This window comes from Macrobrachium nipponense, chromosome 13 (assembly GCF_015104395.2).
Source record: "Macrobrachium nipponense isolate FS-2020 chromosome 13, ASM1510439v2, whole genome shotgun sequence".
Taxonomy (NCBI): Eukaryota; Metazoa; Arthropoda; class Malacostraca; order Decapoda; family Palaemonidae; genus Macrobrachium; species Macrobrachium nipponense.
The window spans coordinates 8,474,472-8,495,152 of record NC_087206.1 but is presented as its reverse complement, the minus strand read 5'-3'; the positions used below and the strand labels follow the sequence as shown (position 1 = coordinate 8,495,152).

At 34.4% G+C, this 20,681-nt stretch overlaps 1 long non-coding RNA gene across 1 annotated transcript; it reads right to left on the bottom strand.

Moving 5' to 3' along the window:
* Positions 1–8,538: 8,538 nt before the first annotated feature.
* On the bottom strand, positions 8,539–17,031 carry LOC135225423 (uncharacterized). Its single transcript, XR_010316948.1, has 2 exons — positions 16,854–17,031; positions 8,539–9,153 (listed from the first exon to the last, which is right to left on the bottom strand). It is a non-coding gene; the product is annotated as an uncharacterized LOC135225423 (long non-coding RNA).
* Positions 17,032–20,681: the final 3,650 nt, after the last annotated feature.

Sequence of the window (20,681 nt, the reverse complement as noted above, 5' to 3'; positions counted from 1 at the left end):
CCAGTCCGGTTGTTGGCTACCAGTTGACTGATTTATTTATGCACTGATCTGCTCATTCCTGTGGGGGTGTGGGTGTTGTGTGGTGGTTGCGCGCGCGCGTGAGTGTGTGTGTGTGTGTGTGTTTGTGGTAGTGGTACCTGCTGTAAATGGTTATTAGAGTAAGAGATATCTGAATGTATGGTGGAGTAGTAAAACAATAGACACTATGATTTATGGTAAAGCAACTGTTATATTTGTGGTTGGTTACATTCTTAGTAATCCTTTTGGACTCAGGGTATCAGCAATATAGTACTTATATTACGAAGGTGAAGAAGAAATGGCTACCTCAGAACAAAACTGTATGCGTGGTTGCAGAACTGCGTTTCTCACGCAATTTTCCCACTTTTTTGTAAAGAGGAAGCCGCCAATTGCCTTCAGATTGGTTTGAAACTTTGAATTGGTAACTGTATAGTTACTCTGTGTTTCAAATAAACAATGAGCCTCTACAGGACATTCATTAAAGTTAAAGCCTTGATTATACCGATACACATATTTTTAAGCCATGAATGTTTATCTTATGAGCGGATCAATGCAATCAGTCAACTGACAGACAGATCAACCGAGTGGATTATTAGAAATATACAACAGTGTAAATTATTAGAGAGATAAACTGATACAAAAAAAATCATACAAAATAATTTTAAACTGAAACAATTTTCAGAGAGAGAGAGAGAGAGAGAGAGAGAGAGAGAGAGAGAGAGAGAGAGAGAGAAGGGAGGGGGAGGCAGGCGAGGGAAGAAGGGAGGAGGGGGTGGATGGGGAAAGAGGGGGTAGGCGGAGCTTTTTATACTATTGTGTTCATATCCATTTCTGGCTAATCGAGTTTTTGCCCCATGGTACAGGGACAAGCGTCTGTATTATTTACAATTAGTGATTCGTGATACTCTTAAAATTACGGCACTGGGTGTAATACACTATAGCAAAATCTTGTAATGATACGAGTGCTCGTTAGAGAGTTATTGCCAAAAAACGTGCTTGCACTCTTTGTGAAACCCATAGTAGTTGGCAATTAATTACTTTTTCTTCTACTTAACAACCTTCCCTTCCTCTCCGTTTTCGGCCGCCTCACGTCTAACGACCGACTTGTCTTCAACTGTCACTCAACTACCGCTTAAGCTGTTGGTAATTTCGTTTTTCTATCATCGATCTCTACCACTAACGATCGGTGCTTTTTTTCTCTATCTTCGAGTAATGAAATATGGTACTAGAACACCTTAGAGTTATGAACTTTTTTTTTCCGTTTTTCTACGACAATAACTTTTCCGACTTCCTTACTGGCTATCTCTGACTCGCCAGACTCACAACTATCGATCTTTCTCTCCTACTTATGGGTACCTTAGGGTTTAAAGGGGTTTACTTGTAACCTCGCCAGTTCAATTTTCCTTTCACTTTTGCGAATGATATCATTTCGCCTACATATTCCATTGATATCATAGTAAAGGTTCACCACAAACCCTTAAAATCACCTTTCCATCTGTTAAATATTCATGACTTACAGGCTGCTCTGTGAGCAAGTGCCCGTGATGGCATAAGGCCAGCTTAATCTCAAACAACAACAACAACAGTCACAGTCCTTTATTCACCAGAGAATCGAAGGTCAGCTGACGTGTTCATTGAAGGTTCCTTGTTGTCGGTGTTTATGATTAACCTGGCGCTATGCCTAGCACGGGCTCTTGTTCATTAAGCTGCCCTCAAAATATCTGCCCTGATGCCAATTTTACAAAAAGGACAACTTTATACGTGTGACACACCGTTGATTGAATGTCTTTGAGACAAACCCTGAGGTCATATTTATAAGATCGTTTTTCATTTCCAGGAATTTTAACCCCCTTATTCCGTCTCTCTCTCTCTCTCTCTCTCTCTCTCTCTTTCTAAATCTTACCGCTGTTTTCTTATTTTAACTAATTTGTCAGTACTCGTAAATGCACGTTTATCATTATTACTAAAATAAATTAGATACTTGAAGGTAGTTGATGAATGCTACAGAATTAGGAGATATATTTCGTGTTCATTTTCGAATTACGAATTTAAAAAAAAAATTCTTTGTCGCACATATATGACCTATTATCTATAACGAGGAGTACCGTCCTTCTTAAGATTCCAATCAATTATCTTGTCAGAGAGAGAGAGAGAGAGAGAGAGAGAGAGAGAGAGAGAGAGAGAGAGAGAGAGAGAGAGAGAATCTGCTTGTGTACGATTATTTATTTTCTCACTCGTCCAACTTACTCTATGTTATGCTTTATTTCGTATTTCCTTGCTTACCAATCTATTCTATACTTATGATATTAAGAAACCAAGGTATCTGTACGTGACCACCGGAAGTGCCCCTTGGAGACAGTTTTTAGATGCTTACTAATGGCTTTAAACGCACGAGGAGCCGATTGAATGAAATGCCATAATAGAAAATTTGATTTTTTTGTTGTTGTTGAATATCAATAAATAGATAAATAAATAAATAAATAAATAAATACTTAAAACTAAAACTTTTTCAGTCGTGAACCTATGAAATTGATTTAGAATTCTGCGTAACGAAAAAGATGGTATTTGATGTCTGTAATGGGAAAAATTTTTTTACTTCTCTGTTGATGTTAAAGATTTGGCAGATATGCGGAGATCAACTCACGCGGAGAGCTCATTTCATTTTGGGATGACATGCTAGAACTTGATACCGGTTTCAAATGGGAGTGAAAGGCCTCAGAGGAGGATACCTGTTAATTTTATTAACTCATTGTGCAAATAAGGATATCGACTATCGATTCTTAAAAATAAATAAATATTTTAAAAAACTTTATTTAAGAAACACATCTCATTATAATTAATGGTAGTTTCATGATAATATTATCAGGAATAGAATATGATATGAAAATATAAATTAAGAAAGGCGATGATGAGCAAGAAACAGTTATATAACTTACGGTTTTGTGTCTCAACACAAACGGAAGAATCAGCTCTCAAACAAAGGAAGTTTTAAACTAAAATCTCTAACTATAAACATCTATCCAAAGAAGTAACTCAAGATGGAGCTTTGAAAATGAGAGAGAGAGAGAGAGAGAGAGAGAGAGAGAGAGAGAGAGAGAGAGAGAGAGAGAGAGAGAGAGAATTCAAATGACAAATGTGCAATCGTGAACCAGCTTATACAGTACGTAAGATCATGGAACTATAAACATGGAAAGGGTGGAGAGAGCTTTGTTATGGCACCAATGAAGCAGACATCCTTTGGTGTAGATAATCACTACTTTGATGTGATTCGCCTGATTGTGTGCATTTACTTTGATTGACGCTACCACTGCGTAGCCAGACTCCACAGTCAGGCATTGCAGGGTAGAAGCATTCGCCAGAAATGCAATAAACTTAGTCCTCTTCAAGGGGCAATAATACCCAGTGTTTCGAGTTCAGCTTTTGTACATTTAGCATAAAATTTTCTGCAAATTCTGTAATTTAGTGGAAAGTCGGCCTGTATCACAATTAATGCCCACATCGCCAAATTGGAGCGTAATCTGTTAACTTTCCATGGCAATATCTTGTCATCTATGACATTTGTTGCATTATGTTAAAGTAAATTTAGTAGTACACATTATTCAATTAGTAATTTCTCTTTACATGATAATTTTAATTATCATCATTAAATAAGACTGACATTAATGAGTGATGCGTAAAAGTAAATTATATCAACAGGTGTGTTTCTTTTGTAATAATGACAGATATAAGGCAACATAATTACAATTTAAGTCCATTGTGTCATGGTGACAGACTGGATACCAAGGTGATAACACCTATAAAAAAGTCGATTCAGATAAGGTAGATTCTTCTTGTGCCTACGAGACGTTTGTTTGGCGGCCTATGATTGGCTGGTACCGGGAGGTAGGCCGCTCACTCAGTGTCTCATATTTTCGTTTGTAGCTTAGAAAACTAGCAATATGTTTATATTTCTTCCATTTTCTCACTTTTTGTAGAAGATAGGAAAGTTTTGGTCATACCAAAGGATTCGGTATTAAATGTACAACTAAATGATCTTTTCCTGAAATCAATAAGATAAAACACAAAGGAATTACAACGAGTAAAAGTGTAGAGAGAAACATTTCATTCTTTATACCTGTTTTTATTATCATCGGATTTTGCATAATTTATGCGACCAAGAAAAAAATAAAATCTAGTGTTTTTAAACAATAAAATCACCCTGAATACGCTGGTACTTTCAGATTTTAGATGCATGTAACATGTAGAGAGAAAATAAAGAATATGTCTGAAAATGTTGCATCCATACTTGACTCAACCTGAAAGGAAGTCAATCTTTCTTAATTCCGTGTTGTTTATTACTTCACTGAGATTATAATTTTATATCACTCAAAAATGTTTATGATATCTCTTTCGTTTGAAAATATATTCATAAAATAAAATTAGAAACAATATTCAGAAACAACCTGACCAGGGTGACCAGACGTCCGGTATTTGACGGGATTGTCCTATATTTCTGACATTTGTCCCGTGTCCCCGTATCGACCCTCCCCGGGACGCCTTTTGTCCCGTATTTGCAATATTTAAAAAATAAAATGCAATATACGAGTGAAATTTGGTAAAATACGGGGTCTGCACAAACCAAACACCATCTCTTGAGGGCAGCTGGATCAGTGCAAAATAGGACAAATGAAAAATAACATACTAACAACACTGAAGAAAATATTTTTGAAAGGGTTATGGAAAGTTTCCATCATATGTATTTTGCTGTCTGCAATTTATTCAATATATTATGGCAAGTCACTTTGGTTATAATATCCTTTAAAGCGGCAAAACATGCTTGATTGCAATATTGTAATGCTTTCACACATGTAATGAACAGGTGTTTGTAGCAAAATCTACAATGAACGCACTTTGAAACAAAACAAAAAAGTCAATGAAGTAGGTCTTGGACAATCTGGACCCAGCAGAGAAGTGCTTCGCACTGTGTCACTGAGTGCATGACTTCACTTAAGTTGTGTAACTATATTTTTTAACTACCGCTCTAATTTAGGTGTCCCTTATTTTAGTTTTGAAATCTGGTCACCCTGAACCTGACTAAAAGCTTAGGCTGAGGTGAAGAGTGCTAAGTCTGTCCACAGAGTTCAACTTCTTTGCTGGACCGAATTCCCCCGGCCCGTCTAGATCTAAGCTAACGATACCAGATGCATCCATCAGATTATTATTTTTTTTTTCGTTATCAGATATGTCCAGACATACTATATGATATTGGATTGAAAATGTCCGGCAGTCATAGTGGGAATTCTGCATATTTAATTACAGAATGTGTAATGATGTAACATGCAAAATATTGTCGAAACTGCAACCCTATATCGCTAGTTGGCAACTCAAACTCTTGCTGAGGCGACCACACAATGACGCCTTGCAGCTCCCATTCTCTCGGCAATACCGTCAAACTTGAATCATTTACGGATGCAACATAATTAGACATATTCTTCATTTTCTCTTCACATATTACACGCACCTAAAATCTGAAAGCCCCAGCGCATTCAGGGTGTGTTTGTCATATGAAATCACAAGTTTTATTTTATCTTGATGGCGTTAGTGATGCAAAATCCGATGATGAGTAAAAACAGGTATAAAGAATTAAATGCTTCCCTCTTCACTTTAACTCGTTGTAATTCCTTTATGTTCTATCTTATTGATTTCAGGAACAGATGATTTAGTGCACAATTAATACCGAATCCTATAGTATGACCTAATCTTTCCTATCTTGAGCAAAGCGTGAGATAATTGAAGAAATATAAACATATTGCTAGTTTTCTAAGCAACAGACGAAAATAATGACACACTGAGCGAGGAGCATACCTCCCGTTATCAGCCAATCAGAGGCCGCCAAACAAAAGTCTCGTAGGCACAAGAATCTACCTTAAATGAATCGACTATAGGTAGCGCATAAATGCAATTAGAGTTTAAAGACTTTGATACTTTGATACTTAGAAGGATAATAAATATAAGGGGTTCAATAGGCTTTAGTGGTAAAATTTATTACAGAACCCCATGGCAAAGACACGAAATCACTGTCTGAGCACATGGCTACATTGCATGATTATTTCTATTGTATGAGACATATACGTGCTTCATTGGAAAGTTCTTTTCAAGAGCTTTTAACTGAAGATAAATTTATAAAAGATTATATTAAAAAATTTGGAACAGTAGAGTAAAAAAGCGAACCCAGGTAAAATTAATATCTAGATATCTTTACTTAAAACACTGCAGCGCCGTATATCCTACACGCTTAATTATATGCCTTTAAAAGGGATTTAAGAGCTTTCCAATGAGCCTTTAATTATTAAAATCTGTGGAAAATTTAGGACGACAGAGTACTTTTTTTTTTATTATTAAAGACTTACAACCTTGAGATACATAGGAGTACATTTACATAGTGAAAGTTGTACATAAACAAAATGAAAATTATTTACGATTAGTAACTTTTATAAACTATTAATTTTTTTCAGAAAAAATATAATATTAAAATAATGTTCCGATCTTTAAAAAAACTAATTTTTCTAAAAAGGAACCGTAATTATTCTTTATTCTATTGTTATGTATTAAATATAAATCTCTTGTAATTATTGAAATTATTAATAAGCAAAATTTCATATTGTTCTCCGGCTCAAAATTACAAATATTTTTAAGTACACTTCTCAGCCATTTGAAAACTGGTTCAGTTCATTTACAAAAATAAAAAAGGTGAATAGCACTTCCCTCTATATTACATATTGCACTTAAGGAACTGCTGGATAGTTTAAAAATTGAAGAAGTTTTTTCCCAGGTAGTACATCATGAAGATGCTTAAAGATAACGTCGTCTGTAAGACGATGTTATAATAGCTTCATTCCTGTGGCGCCGCGCAGTGACAATCAGCGTAAATACATTTAACACGCATGTCCATTCCATGTTTATAGGTCTATGCGTCAAGATCCAAGAAAAAACGAAAAAGAAAATACTATACTTATTAAAGAAAGACAAAAGAGCCTAATAATTATTGAAAGCTATGTGAATTTACACTTAAAGGATGAAGAGTGATAGTTAAAATTTAAATTTTATTTAGTTTATACTCAAATATCTTCATTTTGACGATAACGTTTCTAAAAGATAAATTAGCTCTAAACTCCGTTGCTGTTTCATTTTGACCAAGTGCGCTAGGGAGACAATAATCCAGCAAGAACATTTCCGTCCACAGAGCAATTAAGGTTTAGGGGGAGAAGCCTTGTTCAGCTTCGTAGATATTGCTAAAGGATTATCACGTTGGGTCTACCGCCTTTTTAGGGTATTCAGAATTCACTGAGAGTAATGACCTTTGGGATTGAGCTACCATTAAGAAAACGACATCCAAAGGAAGAGAAAGTGGCCTCAAGGGCTGAGTGTTGGTATAAAACCTCGATGGCCGATGAAATTCAATATTACGGGCTGCTCTGTGAGCAAGAGCCCGTGCTGAAACAAGGTCAGCTTAATCATAAACAACAACATGAAATTCTTATGCAGTCTTGACCTCTGCTCACTTGGTGTCACCATATACGGTCTCCCGTCTCCTTCTACAGGATTACTCTCCGAGTTCGACTTAGGAAATATATTATGGAGTGCGTACAACAAGGTAAATTTCGGATTTTTTTTTTTATTTCGGTTTGAAGACTAGTACTATAGTAAGAAATATTACAGTGCATGGGGTCTTAGCAATTCATTGCAATTTATTCATTAAGTGAATTATTTAATTTTATTAAATATAGACCTCTTGTTTCTTAATGGTTACTGATACATTCATTGAAACAAAGTGCTTCATATTATTGCAAACAATCTTTGAGGGAGTAACAAATTTCATAGGCCTAACATAGTCACGAGATTTGTTTCATTTACCTATTTTATCGTTTACTTTTCCCTTCATCGTCTGATAGTTGGTGTTATTTTCCAAATTTCCAGCAGCAGCAGTTGGTGGAGGAGTGATGGTGGTGGAGGACGTTGTCATGACCTACCTACCGAAAGCTCCTGCACAAACCGTCGGCGGCGTCTCCGACTGGAGGGAGGACGTGAGGCGAAGGGCGAAGAGGCCGAGGCAGACTTTGGCCGAAGAGGAAGCCGAGAGTCTTCGGCAGAAAAGAGGGAGACTCGACCATCTTGGGACTGACAAGGGACGAGGAGCCTTCAGCCTTGTGGACTTCCTGGCTGCTCTGCCTCCGCCCCCGTCGCCAACCTTCTCCCCGCCGAAGGAGGAGGAGGAACAGGAGGAAGAAACTGCACCGGCAGAAAAACAGTCACTTCGAAGGCCGACCAGACGCCGGCTGGCGTTTTGATTTAATTGTGAATTACAAAAATTAATTGTAGACCAGGCGCGTTTGTGAATAGGAAGGCATTATCGTAATTATTTGATTTACTATATTTGATATTAGTTGTAAAAATAACTCGCTAATTAAAGCTATCAAAACCTGCTCGGTTTTATTATTTGTACTTAATACCGACCTATTTATTGTATGTTTTAGAAAGATATAATATATATGTTATACAAATGAATATGGATTTTTACTCAAGTTTCCTGACCAAAAAATAAGTGAAAATGAGAGATGAGACATTGAATTACAAGTGAGTGTTGGACATTGTGTAGAGCATATGACCATTCTGCCTTTATAAATCTGATATTCCTTTATCACTGGCCATATCTATATGCCCGCATGTCGTCAGATCTATGCAAAAATTTGATTAAATTGAAAAAATATAAAAACCTTGAATTGATAGGTGGATGAATAACTAATTTGTCAACGTAATAAACAAATTACAATAATCAAATGGGTCTATTAAGTAGACAATTCAAAATAAGAGATTATAGCTCTTATGTGAATATTTTCCAGACCTTGTGAATAACATTATGAATATTCCGAAGAACAAATAAATAACAAACGGTTGTTATAACTGTCACCTATTGTCACAGTATTATTATAGTGTTTAAACGATTGTTTGAAGTCCATATGGGAGGAGAAATCATAAACCCTGATAACAGACTTCAGTTGTTCAATCTAACGTTTAGAGTTCATCGTGGCGGTAAGGAACCGAACACCGTCACCAGCAGCTCGAAGCGTAGTGTTCGACATCACCAACAGTGGCCACCTGTAAATTGAACATTTCATTTAATTATTTGTTGAATTTCATTATAAAGTTAAATTTACAAAGCCTTAATTAAATTCAAAACACAAGCCTCACTACTAAGCTTTTCAGATTTCTCCAGTTCTCCCATTTTGCAGAACCCAGAGGGATTATAAACTTCAGCGTCAAAACACACTACGCCGGTAGCCAGGAATACCAGAAAACGGAAAAAAGGTAAAAATAATTATTACACCATTTTAATTCAAATTGACTAAATTAGAGGATTAAAATAATTCATCAACGGGAAATACTGGAAGGCAAATTTGAATTATACAATAAATATAAAGAAGACCCTGGCGTAATATTAATCAATGAACACTATGAAACTAAACTATGAAAATGCTTGGGTGTAATACATATATGCAAGACTTCGCTGATGAACCCTTTGCAGGAATAGCAATAGCAATCAAGAATAATATTAGACAAAATAGATTTCCAAGACGACATTTTAGCAGTCCAGATTCAAACTAACAAAGGACCGATAGTGATCACGACAGGTTAACAGCCGCCAAGGAGACATTATTACCCACTTCCGGAAGTCATGAAGTTAATGAGCAGGAGAGAACCAACTTATCTCATAGCGGATCTAAATTCCAGACACCAACTATTTGGATAAAGGTCAAGAAATAGATTGATAAATAAAAGATGTATTCACTTAGGACCTGATTTTGATACTTTCGTAGCAAATAACAGAAAAGGAAAGCCTGTTATAATATTAGGAAATAACGAAATTCACCTCAGTATTGCCATTACGAAAGGACCAGCAACCTCCTTTGATCATACACCAATGTCAACTAATCCAATAAAATATAAAAAGAGCAAGTTGGCAAAGCTTCAAAAATTAAATAGAAGGGAAAATGAGTAGACAAACAAGAATAAATTAAACTTAAATATAAATAAAAGAAATAGTAGAAAAAGAACTTTAATGGTACAAAACTATAGACAGAGGAAGCTATAATAAATAATATACCAATACGTAAATAAATACGCTACACATCCACACCCTATTAGTAGTGGCAAATTAAAATTAATACAATGGCACTACAACATCCTAAATACAATACTTATAACAGGTTGAAACAACACAATGAGCAGTTAGTACAAGAAAACTCCAAGATTGTATCATCAAAATTCGGAAGACCTAATAAAAAATACACAAATACACTACAATAACCTAATAACCTTCTAGGCATTTGAGAAAATACTATGTAACTTCATCAAAGATCGAACAATAACAATCAATTCACAAAACTACGTAGGGAATCCATTCCCGCTCCTAAGTGGAGTCCCATAAGGATCTGTACCCAGTCCAACATTATTCATAGTATTATATGTACATCAAATGTGACTCCACAACCAGAGTACTGTACTGATGTCTGATTTGCAGATGATATAACTCAAATAGTTATACACCCAGAAAAGCGTACACGAAGAAGGGACCCAACTTTGAAAAGACAAGTAGCAAAAAAAAACAATGGGCCAAATTTGAAAAGACAAGTAGCACAAAAAAACAATGGGCCAAATTGAAAGAATAAATTAGTTAAAAAAAAGTGGGAAAAAGACAAATAAATCCAAATTCCAACTGGTATCACTATCTGCATGCAAACCTGCACAAATATTAGACCAACAACCACTTAATATGACTAAAAGCGCAAGAATAGCTAATATAGGAATGCAATTCGGACAAAGTGGAATATAAAGACATGTGCAAAAAGACTGAGAATGGCAAGAACACAAAATACAAAGCTAAAAAGTGTTAGGAATATGAACACAAATATAAAAATCCATTTCTACATAAGTCTAATCAGACCAATAATGGAATATTCACCAATACCCACGTGCTTAGCATCGACCCCGAATATAAGTGCATTAAAGAAAGAAAAAAAAAGATATCAGGGTCTGTAATGAGAAACAATCAAGGATATGATGATCTGAATATAGATCAAATTCACAACAAATACAAAGTAAATGCAATTAATCAGATTATATATACTGGCAACCAGTATATAGTTCAGTGCAATAGTGAATTGACAGAAGAATCTGAGGCAGAAGAGAGAAACTACCCAAACAACAAAGAACACAGATGGTAGAGAAGAATGTCTTCATATATCCATCGCATTGAACCTCAACCATTATACTATTAAGAAAAGTTTTGAAAAATTAATATGTAGAATTTACTAAGTAAATATAATGTAAAATCACTACGATAGGTTAACATTAAGGTTAAAATTAGAAAATATGAACTTTAGCCTGTTAGAATTATACTACTTAAATAAAATTTCAAATATGTAATCTGTACAATTCACCATGTTAATATAATGGAAGGTAGTTATTATAGTATGTTAATATTAAGGCCATAGTTAGAAAAATTGTGCCCTTACCCAAATAAATTTGTCGATAAACCACACCTTACATTACTCCTATTAATACTTAACTTTCTACACTACTCCCTACCAAGGAGAGAAGAAGAAAGTCACAGGAGCCTTTGTTTACTTTCGTTCTGTACTTTGGCCTTTATTTTTTGGTGATGTGATGTATTTGAGCACTGATAACAATGCATGGAGCATCGTGAAGTGATGTGAGTACACAGATTTAGGTGGAAACTTTTATAAGTACGGGAATAGTGCTAAATAGACAAAAATAGACTGAATTTGGAAAGTTGTTTTTTACCCCGAAGCGTTTGGCTTGGGGAAAGTCCGTTTTCTATGATAAATTTTACCTGATCTCTCTCTTGTTTTATGAGATACACTGCTAAAACATGGATTCGTTTCCAAGCTTTTTAAGGAGAAAGGACTCCATTGGTCTACAATTCCTGGGAGGTTATATGTCCATCGAAAATGTATGTATTGTGTTAATCAGAGAATTTAAACTTTATATTGCTGACATTTTGGGTGTACAGAATGTAAGCAGGAATAAAGTAGTTAAGTTTAGCTCAGAGAACAAGTTCTTGGAAATAGCAAGGCAATTTGAGGATAAGCAAATTAGGATAAATGAGGTAGATAGTGTAAAAGTTGTGAATATAAGTACCTCGTATACACATGTATCGATAAGGAATGCACCATTTGAATTGTCTGATGAATTTATAATAAATATTATAAGCATATATGGAAAAGTGGATTCAATAAGAACCAATAGATTCAGTATGGGACCCTTGAAAGGCCTACTGAATGAGATACGGACAATAAAGATGAAGATTAGAGATAAAATTCCTTCATCGATAAGTGTCTGGGTTTAACTTAAGTATATTATATAATTGGCAGAAAAGAACCTGTTGCAGATGCGGACAAGGAGGCCATCTAGTGAAAGATTGTAACATCGATATTATGGAAGGAACTAGTATGTGGAATGAAAAAGACTTCCCTGACATAAGCAGGCAAAGAAATGATAATAAATCAGAGAAGGATAATGGTGATAATAAGAGAACAAATGAGAGAAGGAAATAACATTGAGGGACAAGAGGTAAATGATAGCCAAAGAGGAATTTATATTAGTGAAGATAAAACTGATGTATACGCAAATAGTGAAGCTGGCAAAGATCCAAGAGGAAATACTCAGGGAAACCAAGAAGGTAAAAAAATAAGGAAGAAGGATTAGAAGAGGGAAATGAAGATTATCGAACGAGTGAAGACAGTGGCGACAAGATGTGCGCTCGTTCGCAGTTATCTCCTGATGAAGTTGTGCAAGTAGAAACAGAAGAAGAAGAAGTGCACAATGAACAAATCATAAATAGAAGAAAGGAGGAATACGAAGACGACATGCAAATAGTAATCGAAGAAATAGTCAACATTGAAGAATACGATCTGATACCAGCGGAAAAAGTTCATAAAGAAAAGGGTGAAGGTGAAAATGGTTTGGATATTGAGTCTATGAGGAATACTAAAATTCCAGAGGAAACCTTAATAGGGAGTGAAAAGAAAGGAAACAATAGAACTAAAGGAAAGGGTGATAAGAGTAGGAATGGAGATAAGTCAAATACCAGTACGACAAAAATGGCAATCTACTGTTAACGACAGCTCAGGTGTAAAAATGACTTAAAAAGGACAATGGACAGAAATGCTTAAAAGTATTGAATAATAGTGAAGGAGAAGAATGTTTTGTTTTTTCAGAGTTGTCAAACCCCATAAATGAAAGCCAGGAAATGTTTGCTGATTATGTAGTAGATCAAGGTCTTTCTAGTGATCAGAACTCTGGTAAACACAAACATGATGATGATGATAATAGTAATGGTAAAAATAAATGTTCTAAAATGGCTAAAATAGGTAAATAATTAGTATGCATTTATTGATATATCCTGAAAAAAATGGCTTAAGTCACTGCTTCATGAAATATTTCTGGTTTAGATTACCTTAATAAGCAGTTTTAAGTAAAGATGTTAGTTGATCAATATAAAATTGATGTATTATACCTTCAAGAACATAATATTAAGAGATGTTAATAAGATCAAATATTTAGGTCTTAAATCTTTAGTACAGCATTTGGGATTGAAAGACACTTTGTTTTCATTGAACAATATCCCCGAATATACGCACATTCTAGGTAATTATGCTTCAAGAATTGACCGTGTGTATGTGATTAACTTGTATAGTAATATTAAGAATTTTAAAAATATTCCATTATCTTTAACAGACCATAATATGATATTAACTGAATTTCTGCTTAATAATCTTTGTAAAATAGGTAGAGTAATATGGAAGTTAAAAGTTTCATTATTGGAGAGGGAAGACTTCATGGAGAAATTTGAAAGATAAGGGCACTTTTTAAAAAATGAAAGAAAATGCTCCAACATTATGGAATGGTGGGATACATTTGTGAAGCCAAAATTAAAAAAATGTTCTTCATAAGACTGTCTAAACAAGCTATACAAGAGAAGTATAGCACTAAAATTTTAGCAAAATTATCTTTAATACTTATCAAGTACAGCTTCAGTTGGTTACAATAAATTTGAAGAGATGAAGGCTATAAAAGATAGAATGAAATTAATAAAAGATGAAATATGTGAAGGTATAAAGATTAGATTAAGGACAGAAGAGAGAATAAACAGTTTACCTGCACATTTATTAGGTAAGAGAAACTCAGAGGGAAGCGAATGGTATTAGGCAACTGAGGTTAGAAAGCGGTGTGACGCTCGACAACACAGAGGCGATAGTCTGTTACGTAAAGGATCACAATGAAAAACTGTTCACAAAGATAAGTACTGATGAACAGCTACAAGATAGTTTTAATTTTATTGGGAGCACAATAACTAATGAGGACAACGAAATGTTACGCAGAAAGTTATCTGTCGAAGAGGTATTAAATACGTTAAAGATGATGAATAAAGGTAGAACTCCGGGTGAAGATGGTCCTCCCCTGGAATTCTATTTAAAAGACATGGAATGTAATTAAGTCAGCGTTTTCTGAAATGATTGATTTTGCGATAGATTTAGACCTTGAATTAGGAAAAAGCCAAAAAAAGGAGTATCTTGAAATTAGTACCTAAAAGTGGTGATTCATTGTGCTTAAAAAACTGGAGACATATTTCTTTACGGAATACGGATTACAAATGCATTGCCAAAATTTTGGCTAATAGATTAAAAAGTCTTCATAAAGTTATATCACGAGAACAGTTTTGTTCGGTTAAGCGAAGATCAACAGTGAGATTTAATACTCTAATTAGGGATATAACTTATTATGCAAATGAAAATAATTTGGATTTTGCTCTAGTTACCCTGGATTGGAGTAAGGCTTTTGAGAGAGTTAATTTGAGGTTCATGTTTAAAACATTCTCACGGATGGGGTTTAAAGAGTTGTTTATCATGAAAATTAAAATGTTAAATACTGGATGCCTAAGTGCAGTTTGTGTAAATGGGATTGTTAGCGGCTTTTTTCCTGTTGAGAGATCCATAAGCTAGGATGTCCTATGTCAATGATAGCATATATATTGTTCCAAGAATTTCTATACAGAACAATTAAACAAAGCAATGAAATTGTGCTAGTGAATCTCCCTAATGGGTTCCAGTGTTCTGTAGTAGGTTTTGTTGATGACAGCTCTGTTTTTGTTAGTAAAGAAAAAAGTATTAAAGTAGTATTTAGTATTATAAAGCAATTTGAGCTAGCTACTGGTGCAGAGCTAAATAGAGATAAGACTTGTGTCCTGGGTTTAGGTAATTGGAAGGACAAAAACGTATGGCCACTTGATTGGATACAACAGAAACATAAGTGTATGGTATTATGCATATTGATAACCAATGATTATAACGAAATGGTAGATGAAAACTGGGATGCTTTAATGAATAAAGTTAAGGTAAAAATAAATATACTTTCGACTATACTTTTCTTTATATCAAAAGGCTATTATAAATTTTCTTATTTTAAGTAAAGTCTGGTACATGTGTCATGTATTTCCATTAGGGAAAGAGAAAGGCAAAAATTATAGAACAATCTGTTTTCCGATATTTGTGGTGTGGAACTTACCAACCAATTAAAAGGGATTCCTTGTATCTGCCAAAAACAGAAGGTGGTATTGGGGTTATTAATGTGTTTTATAAAGCAGCAGCTATTCTAACAAGTACATTCTTGAATATTATGTTATTTGATAGTTATGGACGAGAATTAGCCTTATATTACACATGTATTAGAATAAATTTGTTGTGGGTTGTAGAAGATTGCCTTAATATGTCTTATGTTGCTACTCCTTTTTATAATATAATTATTGGTAATTTAAAGAAATTAGTGAAAATGCCTAATTTTCCATACGTCAAAAGCAAGAATATTTATCAGTATTTGATGCCAACCCATAAGCCCATTGTAATTGAGAGGTACCCGTAGCATAAGTGGGGTAATATATGGAGTAACCTATTATGCAAATTCGTTGACTCCTATCAAAGTAGTATTATGTATAGATTTTTGTATGAATCTTTGGCTACTAAGGAAAGACTAAGATATTGAAAATTGCTGATAATTTTTGCAATAAATGTACGAAAAATAAAAATCATCTGCATGTTCTTTATTTTTGTAGATATGTTAAAATTTGGAAGTGGTTCCAAAATTTCATTGAAGAGGTATGTGATATAAAAGTTCAGTATCCAATGTAAGTATTGATGTTGGATTTAGATTATAAAGAAAAGAAAAATACATTTAGTATACTTATTAATGAGGATGTAAATTGTTTGTGGTACAGCAGAGAAGAGGTGTTACCAAGTCAAATTATTTCAATATTAAAATTTAAAATAAGATATACAAAATGGGTATTATCAAATGCATATGAACTTGAAAAACATTTCACAAGTATGTGAATAATATTTGAATTCATATAATTAATGTATTTAGTATGTTATATTTTTGATATAATTATGAAAAGTTTGTATATAATTGATATTTGAAATAGAATTTAAAAAAAAGAAAAAAAAAATTCTACCATGGTTAAATAACTAACTGCCTTCACTCTTCTTTCACCCATTTTACCTCTCAGCTAAAAATAAATAAATAAATAAAAAAATTAGCAAAGCCTGAATTAATTTGGCAAAGACCGACATTAACAAAAGCTAACTCATTACCGTTATCATGAACACCATATTTGTATCGTGAACACAAGTAGTATTAAAGTACACCTAATACAGCATTCTCTTTTAATTTAAAAAATATTACCATTAGTAAAAACACAGTACAAATATAAAAACACTTACTGGAACAAAATACACTAAATGCTCACAGTCGAGATTGGTACCGTGACCTTTCCGGGTCCTCTCAGGTCAAAAGGTAAAGCAAATACCTCAAGGGGACACTACAGGAGTCAGGACCACACAGTTAATCCAATGTTCCCAAGGTCACTCAGCATGGGACCTCCCCAGGAGGATAGATTTCCTTGGAAACTCACAGGGTAATGACCCCGACCGCTCAACCTAACGTCGAAGTTGCCTCAAGAACCCCGATGCCGATAAACACTTAACGACCCATTAAGACTGACCACCGACAGATGCTTGTTACGAACTTTAAACTTAATTGCTTATTCACTAGTTACAACTGCAGTTCTGGACACTGATTGTAATACGACAGACTAAACGTAACATTCAATGTAACACTAATTGTCGTCCCCTTGTGTTATTGTAACACTGAAATCATCAAATACTACTTTTCAGTAAAAAGGATATTGATTTTGATTCTAATTATTTTCTTTCTGTAATCAATAATAATTTGTAATTATTGTAGGTATATAATTTTGTAATATTTTGGTAATATTCTACTTATTATGTAAATGAAGAGTAGTAATTTTTCTAATAAAGATCTAATAAATGCTACTTTTCATGATGGAGTATCAAATTGAAATTTGTTTTTAGAACTTTATTAGTAAAATCTGACAATGTCTGTTTCAAAGCACATTAAAGATATAGTGACTATTTTATTTACAATAAATCATGGTATGTTGCCGGATATATGTGAATATAGACTAATTTGTGACAATATTTTTTGTTCTAACATACTCCAAGTTACCAATCGGCAATGACTGACAGTATACAATACACACGTATGGAAAAGATAATTCAATGTGTTCCATAAAACCATTGTATATTACATAAGATATATTTCAATGTTTTATTTTTTTCCTGACGCTGCGGTTAGTGATACATTCACCCTCAAGATCACTTATTCGGCGTAAGTGACCCTGGTAGTTGTGACACCAGATAACTCACAATCCATCAGTTAATGGACATAATAAATTCCGAGGAAAGGGGGCAGAGCTACATCTATAACAGGTATCCTAACCTTAAGATAATCATCCTCAAAACCTGGGAGTCTGGCAACTGTTCCTCCTTACAAATTTGAATTGCTCCGTGGGAGGAACTAGACCTACTGGACGTTACAGGTATAAAGTAAATTTTTCTCTCTCCTATTTAATATTGTTTACTTTTCCCTTAAATAAAACCTGTATGTTGTAGCATTTTCGTTCTGTTCTATTTGTTTTAAACCTTTCCTCCAACGGTCAGCAGCATCGACAATGAAATTGCTCAGAGCATCGGGACAATAAAACCTTGACAGAAACTCAACATTTTATTGAAAAAGGCGCCTCTTGACCAGGGCTGGATTAAAGGGAGGGCAACAGGGGCTATAGCCCCAGGGCTCCCACATAATGAGGGGATTTCCATGACCCATTATACATTTTTTCACTTTTTGTGTTTTCATTTTCTTTTTACCAACTTAGTGACCTTTTGTTTTCTGTTATCTTTTCATTTTTAATCCCTCGTTTTAATTTCTTTCCTCGCTTTATCTTGTATTTTTTTCCCTTAAATAAAAAAGAAACTTATTGGTAAATATATAAGAATTTGTTCTTGTTATCAATTATTCTATTATACCACTAATTAGGCTAATAGAACTATTGTACTGATAATTGTTTAGAGGTTTAGAATTACATAAATTAGAATGAGTAACTGTTATTTTAATTAAGAAAGCAGAAGGAGAGTAAGAAGTAGTCTCTTTAATGAAAGTTGAAAATTTGTAAAGAAATACACTGTCAGCTTACACTATGCGTAGTGCTTTTGTTTATTGTTATTTCTTGTTGTCAGTCGAGTCCGACATTTGGTGAATCCAGTGATTAAAAAGGCATGTGAAGTTGGATTTTATTTTGTGCGTGACAGACACAAGACTCCTCGTATATACGAAAGTGGTTCAAAGAAACTCAAAATGTCTCAAGCCCGTGACAAAAAACGTCTAGAAGCAGTGTCAAAAGTACCCCTAATAAGCACCTACTTCGACCTTGCTGCCATAAAACAGCCTGTTGAAAATGCTTCAGATCCGTCAGAAGAGGCATCAACAAGTAAATTAATTATAGAAACTGAAACACCATCTTCAGAAAAGGCAGAGCCTTTGGACATAGCTTCAAGTAGCTCTACACCAGTGTATGAAGTCGACACAATTTTCTAGGGTGCACATGAACATAAGGACGTACAGGAAGATGTTGCTATGGAAAAGGTCAGTATGAAAAATCAAGGTTTTCAGAATGATATAGGTTTGTGACCTGGGTCGTCTACAGAAGAAAGGATAACTTTTTCGGCAAAGAAGGAATCAAGTGAATTACAACATTGTAATGAACAGTTACTGGAAAAAGTTTCAAAACTCGAAGATCAGGTGAAAGGGAAGAGTAGAATTCATTACTCACATAAATGTTCACGAAGTTTGTTTCAGAGGAAAACACTGAATAATGAAATAATGAATCGTTCATGGCTCTGTTTCTCTCCAACAACTGGCAAAGTTTATTGTTTTCCTTGTAAGGTTGTTAATTCAGGATCTGAAAACGGCAAATGTGCCACTGGTCGATTTTGTGACTGGAAGTATGGAAATGACAGGATAGCTGATCACGAGAAATCAAAATGCCATCTAGAATCCATCATTACTGAAGCCAAACTATGGAAAGAACATGGCTGAATAGATCAAGAATGACCAAATCAGTAGCTCAATTGCAAGAATACCGGTGTAAACTTCTTATACGTATTGTAAGTACAATTAAATTTATCGCGGACTGAGGACTAGCATTCAGAGGCACAGATGGACTGATTGGTTCTCCGTCAAGTGGGAATTTACTTGGTATACTAGAACCCCTATTAGAGTATGATCCATTTCTTGCAACTCACATCAAACTGCATCCAAATAAAGGACAAGGTCACACAAATTATCTCTCCTCTACAATTTGTGAAGAAGTAATTGGAATATGGGCGAACATGTACTGCAAGAAATAATATCAAGAATCAAGAAGTCAAAATATTATTCTATTTCTCTTGACTCAACCCCAGATGAGGGTCACATTGATCAACTAACTTTAGTCATACGCTGTAAATATATGAAGCTAATTTTAAAGGGGTCGCATCATACACGCAGTATAAAATTAGCGTACCGTCTATGCTTTCCCAAATCGGCAGATTGCGATAGTTACTATTGGAGGAAAACAGTAGATCTTTTAAAAAGTTATGCTTTACTTGTACTTCACTATATCCAATAATATTGTATGCATTCTCATATTCCTACTGTATTTTAAAATACAAAAGAGCGATCGTGCGTCATTTGCATTATTTTGGTTTATACAATATGTTTAACGTTCTAGACTAACCATCTATAATTTCCAAATCAGTTGATTAAGGCACAATACCGAAGGATTTTTTACTTTTTGTTTTACTCGGTAAAAGAAACATTTGTTACTTGAACTATTATTTTTATTTTAGGATACACAGGTAAGTGAAAATTTATTAAAATAAAAAAAAAAATGCATAAAATGAATAAACTAAAATCCTCCAAAGTCGCTCTCCGTGTCCGTATCATCAAATACTGCTCTGAATTCTTCACCATCAAGGCAGTCATCATATTCATCATCATCCAGATCTTTGATCATTTCATCTTCATCTGCATCTTCGTATAGGACATCGTCAATTCATATGGAAGGTATAGTCTTGTCACCGTGGCGAGCTCTCTGGCGTGGCTTTTAAAGATCTGCCCTTATTTTACAAAAACAACAACTGCCCGTGTGT